The sequence below is a fragment of the Chanodichthys erythropterus genome, chromosome 6 (genome assembly GCF_024489055.1).
Source record: "Chanodichthys erythropterus isolate Z2021 chromosome 6, ASM2448905v1, whole genome shotgun sequence".
NCBI lineage: Eukaryota > Metazoa > Chordata > Actinopteri > Cypriniformes > Xenocyprididae > Chanodichthys > Chanodichthys erythropterus.
In genome coordinates, this window is record NC_090226.1 from 2,027,501 (window position 1) to 2,035,000 (window position 7,500).

General features: G+C 35.9%; 1 protein-coding gene across 3 annotated transcripts in view; it reads right to left on the reverse strand.

Moving 5' to 3' along the window:
• The window catches only part of LOC137021362 (heterogeneous nuclear ribonucleoprotein L-like), a 52,868-nt gene that overhangs the window by 10,236 nt on the left and 35,132 nt on the right, over positions 1-7,500 (reverse strand). The gene's annotated exons all lie outside the window — the stretch shown is intronic.

Genomic DNA, 7,500 nt, shown 5'->3' on the forward strand with positions numbered 1-7,500 from the left:
ACACACACACACACTCAAACACACACTCAAACGCAGACACACACAAACACACATACCCTCAAACACACACACAAACGCAGACAAACACACATTCACACACATACATACACACACACATACACTCAAACATACACACAAACACACACACATTCACACACATATATACACAAACGCAGACACACACACACACACACCCTCAAACACACACACATTCACACAAACACATTCACACACATACATACACACACACACACACACACACACACTCAAACGCAGACACACACACATTCACACACACACATTCACACACAAACACACATACCCTCAAACACACACACAAACGCAGACAAACACACATTCACATGCATACATACACAAACACACACACACAGAAACACACATGCACGCCCACACACACTCACACACAAGCACACTCTCTCTCACACACACACACACAGAAACACACATGCACGCCCACACACACTCACACACAAGCACACTCTCTCTCACACACACACACACATGCAAACCCACAAACAGCCACACACACTCACACTCACACACTCACTCACTCACACAAACGCACACACACATACACACAATCCCACACAAACGCACTCACACACACAGAGACTCACACACACACACACACTCACACACAAACACACACTCACACAAACAAACAAACGCACACTCACACACAAATGCACAAAATTGTGGACATGTTTCAGAAAGGTTAAATGGTGAAAAATACACACAAAAAATTGAGAATTTTTGGGGGCAGAATCTACAAATCAGCCATGATGCAGGAAAAAAAGGCACACAGCAACAAAGGGGTTAATTCAAAAATAATTTTTTAAAAAAATCATCCTTTCCAAGAGCTTCCTCTGCTCTGATTGGTCAGAGAGCCCAGTCTGTAGTGATTGGTTAGAAACGAAACACTCTTTATCACATCTGATTCACCTAGAGATTTTAACGCTCACAATCGCTCCATTTGCAGTATTACATTCACTTTCACGTGTGACTGAACAAAAGCAAGCTTCTCTCAAAGTTATCTGGTCTTTAATAAGCGTTATTGGATGTTCATCTAATGTCTTCTTAAATGCTACACTTGTTTCTTTTAAATGTTCTCGGAACATTCCGAAACATTCCAATAATGTTTGCAGAATGATACAGTGACAACTGGACGTTTTAAATGTTCAGAGAACATCCAGAAATAATGTTTTCATAACTTCTTGAAACATATTCTTGTAAGCTGGCAGAGAGAAAGACAGAAAGAGAGACAGGCAGAAATAAAAGACTATTTTTGTAAATTAGGCTGCAGTCAAACATAATCCTCTTTAGATGGAGCAGAAAAAAATATGAAAAAATTACTCTGAGCCAAAGCAGCTTAAACGGGAAAGAATCGTTCTCACAAACACTAGAAAACACTCTAAACACACACGAGTGATGAGATCAACAGGACGAGAGAAACAAGAGCATGTTATGTGTGGACGGTGGCTGAAATGAGGAAGAGAAGCGCTCCTCTGCTCCTCCTGCGTGTATCAGTCTCTCTGCAGGCCTGCGCTGGAGTCACGCACAGCCACGCTAATCGCTGCAAAACCAGCAGTTAGCGGCAGGAAGCTGTGCTCCATCTTCAGCGAGGCTGATGGGATTTCAGCTCAATGTGACCTTCAGCCATCAGCTGAGCAGCAGAACACGCTTCCTCAGGCCACACAAATATAACGCATCAAATACAACGTTATGAACTAACGTTCTTCCAGTAACATTAATAGAACGTTCGTTCAGAGTTATCTGGTGTTTAATAATGTTCTCAAAATTTTGTACTTCTTTTAGTTCATCTAGCGTTACTACTTGTTTCAGAGAACATTTAAAAGTAAAGTAATGTTTAATGATGAAATGGAATGTTCCCTTAATGTTCGTAAAACCAAGAAGAAAACATTAAAAATCTGGACATTTCTGAGAACAGTCAGAAATAATGATTTCGTAATGTAATAAGAACATTCTTTTGTGTGCTTTGCAATTTTTGTAAAAAAAAAAAATATGGGACATTTTAAAATTGATGTGATTTTTGTAAGCAATAAAAATGAACATCAAAATGTGTGATATAAAGTCAGAATTGTGTCATATAAAGTCAGAATTGTGTGATATAAAGTCAGAATTGCGAGTTATAAAGTCAGAATTACAAGATATAAAGTCAGAATTGCGAGATATAAAGTCAGAATTGCGAGTTATAAAGTCAGAATTACAAGATGTAAAGTCAGAATTGCGAGATATAAAGTCAGAATTGCGAGATATAAAGTCAGAATTGCGAGTTATAAAGTCAGAATTGCGAGTTATAAAGTCAGAATTGTGATATAAAGTCAGAATTGCGAGTTATAAAGTCAGAATTGCGAGTTATAAAGTCAGAATTGCGAGATATTAAGTCAGAATTGCAATATAAAGTCAGAATTGCGAGTTATAAAGTCAGAATTGCGAGATATAAAGTCAGAATTGCGAGTTATAAAGTCAGAATTGTGATATAAAGTCAGAATTGCGAGATATAAAGTCAGAATTGTGAGTTATAAAGTCAGAATTGCGAGTTATAAAGTCAGAATTGTGAGATAAAGTCAGAATTACAAGATATAAAGTCAGAATTGCGAGTTATAAAGTCAGAATTACAAGATATAAAGTCAGAATTGCGAGTTATAAAGTCAGAATTGCGAGTTATAAAGTCAGAATTGCGAGATATAAAGTCAGAATTGTGCGATATAAAGTCAGAATTGCGAGATATAAAGTCAGAATTGCGAGATATAAAGTCAGAATTGTGCGATATAAAGTCAGAATTGCGAGATATAAAGTCAGAATTGCGAGATATAAAGTCATAATTGCGAGTTATAGTCATAATTGCAAGTTATAAAGTCAGAATTGCGTGATATAAAGTCAGAATTGTGAAATATAAAGTCAAAATTGGGAGATATAAAGTCAGAATTGCGATATAAAGTCAGAATTGCGAGTTATAAAGTCAGAATTGTGAGTATAAAGTCAGAATTGTGAGTATAAAGTCAGAATTGTGAGCTATAAAGTCAGAATTGCGAGATATAAAGTCAGAATTGCGAGATATAAAGTCAGAATTGCGAGATATAAAGTCAGAATTGCGAGATATAAAGTCAGAATTGTGCGATATAAAGTCAGAATTGCGAGATATAAAGTCAGAATTGCGAGATATAAAGTCATAATTGCGAGTTATAGTCATAATTGCAAGTTATAAAGTCAGAATTGCGTGATATAAAGTCAGAATTGCGAGATATAAAGTCAGAATTGTGCGATATAAAGTCAGAATTGCGAGATATAAAGTCAGAATTGCGAGATATAAAGTCAGAATTGTGCGATATAAAGTCAGAATTGCGAGATATAAAGTCAGAATTGTGCGATATAAAGTCAGAATTGTGAAATATAAAGTCAAAATTGGGAGATATAAAGTCAGAATTGCGATATAAAGTCAGAATTGCGAGTTATAAAGTCAGAATTGCGAGATATAAAGTCAGAATTGCGAGATATAAAGTCAGAATTGCGAGTTATAAAGTCAGAATTGTGATATAAAGTCAGAATTGCGAGATATAAAGTCAGAATTGTGAGTTATAAAGTCAGAATTGTGAGATAAAGTCAGAATTACAAGATATAAAGTCAGAATTGCGAGTTATAAAGTCAGAATTACAAGATATAAAGTCAGAATTGCGAGATATAAAGTCAGAATTGCGAGATATAAAGTCAGAATTGTGCGATATAAAGTCAGAATTGCGAGATATAAAGTCAGAATTGCGAGATATAAAGTCAGAATTGTGCGATATAAAGTCAGAATTGCGAGATATAAAGTCAGAATTGCGAGATATAAAGTCATAATTGCGAGTTATAAAGTCAGAATTGCGTGATATAAAGTCAGAATTGTGAAATATAAAGTCAAAATTGGGAGATATAAACTCGAAAAATGTCCAATTGTGAGGGAAAAAACAAAAAATTAAATCCCGCACACTATCATCTTGCAAAACAATAAAAAAGACACTTTATTAGCAATGTTTCGATCGTCAGATCTTCATCAGGCATATATAAAGTCAGAATTGTGCGATATAAAGTCAGAATTGCGAGTTATAAAGTCAGAATTGCGAGATATAAAGTCAGAATTGCGTGATATAAAGTCAGAATTGCGAGATATAAAGTCAGAATTGCGCAATATAAAGTCAGAATTGTGAGATATAAAGTCAGAATTGTGAGATATAAAGTCAGAATTGCGAGATATAAAGTCAGAATTGCGAGATATAAAGTCAGAATTGCGAGATATAAAGTCAGAATTGCGAGTTATAGAGTCAGAATTGCGAGATATAAAGTCAGAATTGCGAGATATAAAGACAGAATTGCGAGATATAAAGTCAGAATTGGGAGATATAAAGTCAGAATTGCGAGATATAAAGTCAGAATTGCGAGATATAAAGTCAGAATTGCGAGATATAAAGTCAGAATTGCGAGTTATAAAGTCAGAATTGCGAGATATAAAGTCAGAATTGCGAGATATAAAGTCAGAATTGCGAGATATAAAGTCAGAATTGCGATATAAAGTCAGAATTGCGATATAAAGTCAGAATTGCGAGATATAAAGTCAGAATTGCGATATAAAGTCAGAATTGCGAGATATAAAGTCAGAATTGCGAGATATAAAGTCAGAATTGCGAGTTATAAAGTCAGAATCGCGAGATATAAAGTCAGAATCGCGAGATATAAAGTCAGAATTACGAGTTATAAAGTCAGAATTGCGAGATATAAAGTCAGAATTGCGAGATATAAAGTCAGAATTGCGAGTTATAAAGTCAGAATTGCGAGTTATAAAGTCAGAATTGCGAGTTATAAAGTCAGAATTGCGAGATATAAAGTCAGAATTGCGAGATATAAAGTCCGAATTGCGAGATATAAAGTCAGAATTGCGAGATATAAAGTCAGAATTGCGAGATATAAAGTCAGAATTGCGAGTTATAAAGTCAGAATTGCAAGATATAAAGTCAGAATTGCGAGATATAAAGTCAGAATTGCGAGATATAAAGTCAGAATTGCGAGATATAAAGTCAGAATTGCGAGTTATAAAGTCAGAATTGCGAGATATAAAGTCAGAATTGCGAGATATAAAGTCAGAATTGCGAGATATAGTCAGAATTGCGAGATATAAAGTCAGAATTGCGAGTTATAAAGTCAGAATTGCGAGTTATAAAGTCAGAATTGCGAGATATAAACTCGAAAAATGTCCAATTGTGAGGGAAAAAACTAAAATTAAATCCTGCACACTATCATCTTGCAAAACAATAAAAAAGACACTTTATTAGCAACGTTTCGATCGTCAGATCTTCATCAGGCATCTGATGAAAGAAGTTTTTTCTCAGAATTGCAAGTTTATATTTCAATTCCGTCTATAACTCACATTTGCATGTTATAAAGTCAGAATTGGGAGATATAAACACAATTCTGAGAAAAAAGTCAGAATTGTGAAATAAAATCTCGCAATTATCCTTAATATTTTTATTCCATGGCGAAAACAAGCTTCCATACGATAATTTTAAATGACCTAAAATAGTGTAAAATACTTCACGTTAGATGATAAATTATGAAACTGTTATGCTTTTAAAATATGAATATCTGTCATGGCCATCCAGCACAGGTGAACTTTAATCACACTATGTGTTTTGTATTACACGTTTTCTGAAACATTATGTTTAAACATGCAAATGAGGCATCATCTAATTAAATATGCACTGATTTGCATACATTTCCAGCACAGAAATCTAAACATTGGATTAAACCAGCTTCAAAATTCCGGTTTAATTTTGTCGACACATTAAAGGTTTTTCACAGAGGGGATTTTGGATTCCTGTTTCCATAAATCAGAAAATACTGTCAACAGACAGAAAACAAACACATTTCACCATGTTCCAAGGAATAAAATGTCCTATAAATCAGGCGAATGATATATAAACAAACCTTCAGAATATAAATATGAATAAAACAGTCAAGTTTGGTGTGTGTAAAGCTTTCTGACTCAAACTCGCCGCCTTTAAACATCTACAGACACAAAGAGATCAAGTGCAATAAACACTTTTGGATGTTTTCTTTCCACAGTCTGAAAGAAGAAAGTTATGAAAGCAAAATATGCCACCAGTGCATGTAGTGTCTTGTACTAAAAAGTAAAGACATGTGGAATGTGCTTTAATCATGTTAATATTTCATCGAAACCTTCAGCTGAAAGCGATCATCACATTTCTAATTCTACAAAGTGCTGACGGAGAGTACAGAACGCTGAGAGCGTCAGAATAAAGTGAGGTGGAGAATAAAGTAACAGGAGATGTTTAACACAGAGCTGTTCATTAATATTCTGTGATGAATGTCTTCACATTCCAGCAGGCGCTCTTATCTTCAGTCAATAATGAGAAACGCTGAGCTGCAAAGTCAAGCAGCCCTTCGGTCTCGTGCCGATCGATGTCTGAACGCTGCTGTTCTGCACTGATAACACGGCGACTGTAGGTTCCTGCAAGACCTGATGTGAGAAACCTCCCACATGCCCCTAGCAACTGGGTGAACAGCAAATGATGTGGGAGTATGAGCTGGTAAAACACGTGACGCTCATCGTTCAGGGTGAATCTTTTTACTTTCAACGACACAAATCCTTCAAACGCCCACATCTGACACAGAAAAACAATGAGACGAGATATTACAGAGAGAAATAAAGAGTTTCTTCAGAATAAAGCAGGCAGAGGTCAGAGGTCAGCACTCAAACTCAATAACGCACACCAGATCTCTGTCATGAGATGAAATGAGAGCAAATGGAGCTTCTCAGAGGTGAAGGACTTCAGTGATCTCAATATGAACTCAAATGATTCTCATCACATGACCTGAGCTCGTCTAATTATAGAGATTTAGATCAACAGGAGCTCGTCACGCTTACAGGATGAATCAAAGCGATTAAAACAAGACTAAACGATCTTTGAACTAAAACAATACAAATTCAAAATGAAAATTATTTACAGTATATATATATATATAGACACACACACACACACACACTCATACACACACACACACACACACACACACTCGCACTCATACACACACACATATACACACACACTCACACACACACACACACACACACACACACACACACACACGCACACTCACACATGTTTGTTTTTGTGAATTGTGGGGACTTTCCATAGACTTCAATGCATTTTACACTGAACAAACTGTACATTCTATCCCCCTACCCTGCCCCTACCCCTAAACCTAACCCTCACAGGAAACTGTGCAAACTTTTACTTTTTCACAAAAACTCATTCTATATGATTTATAAACCCATTTACATTGTGGGGACCGCTGGCTGGTCCCCACGATGTAGGTGAACTCAGGTTTATATTACATCATGGGGACATTTGGTCCCCACAATGTAATATAAACAAAAGCACACACACACACACACACAAACAC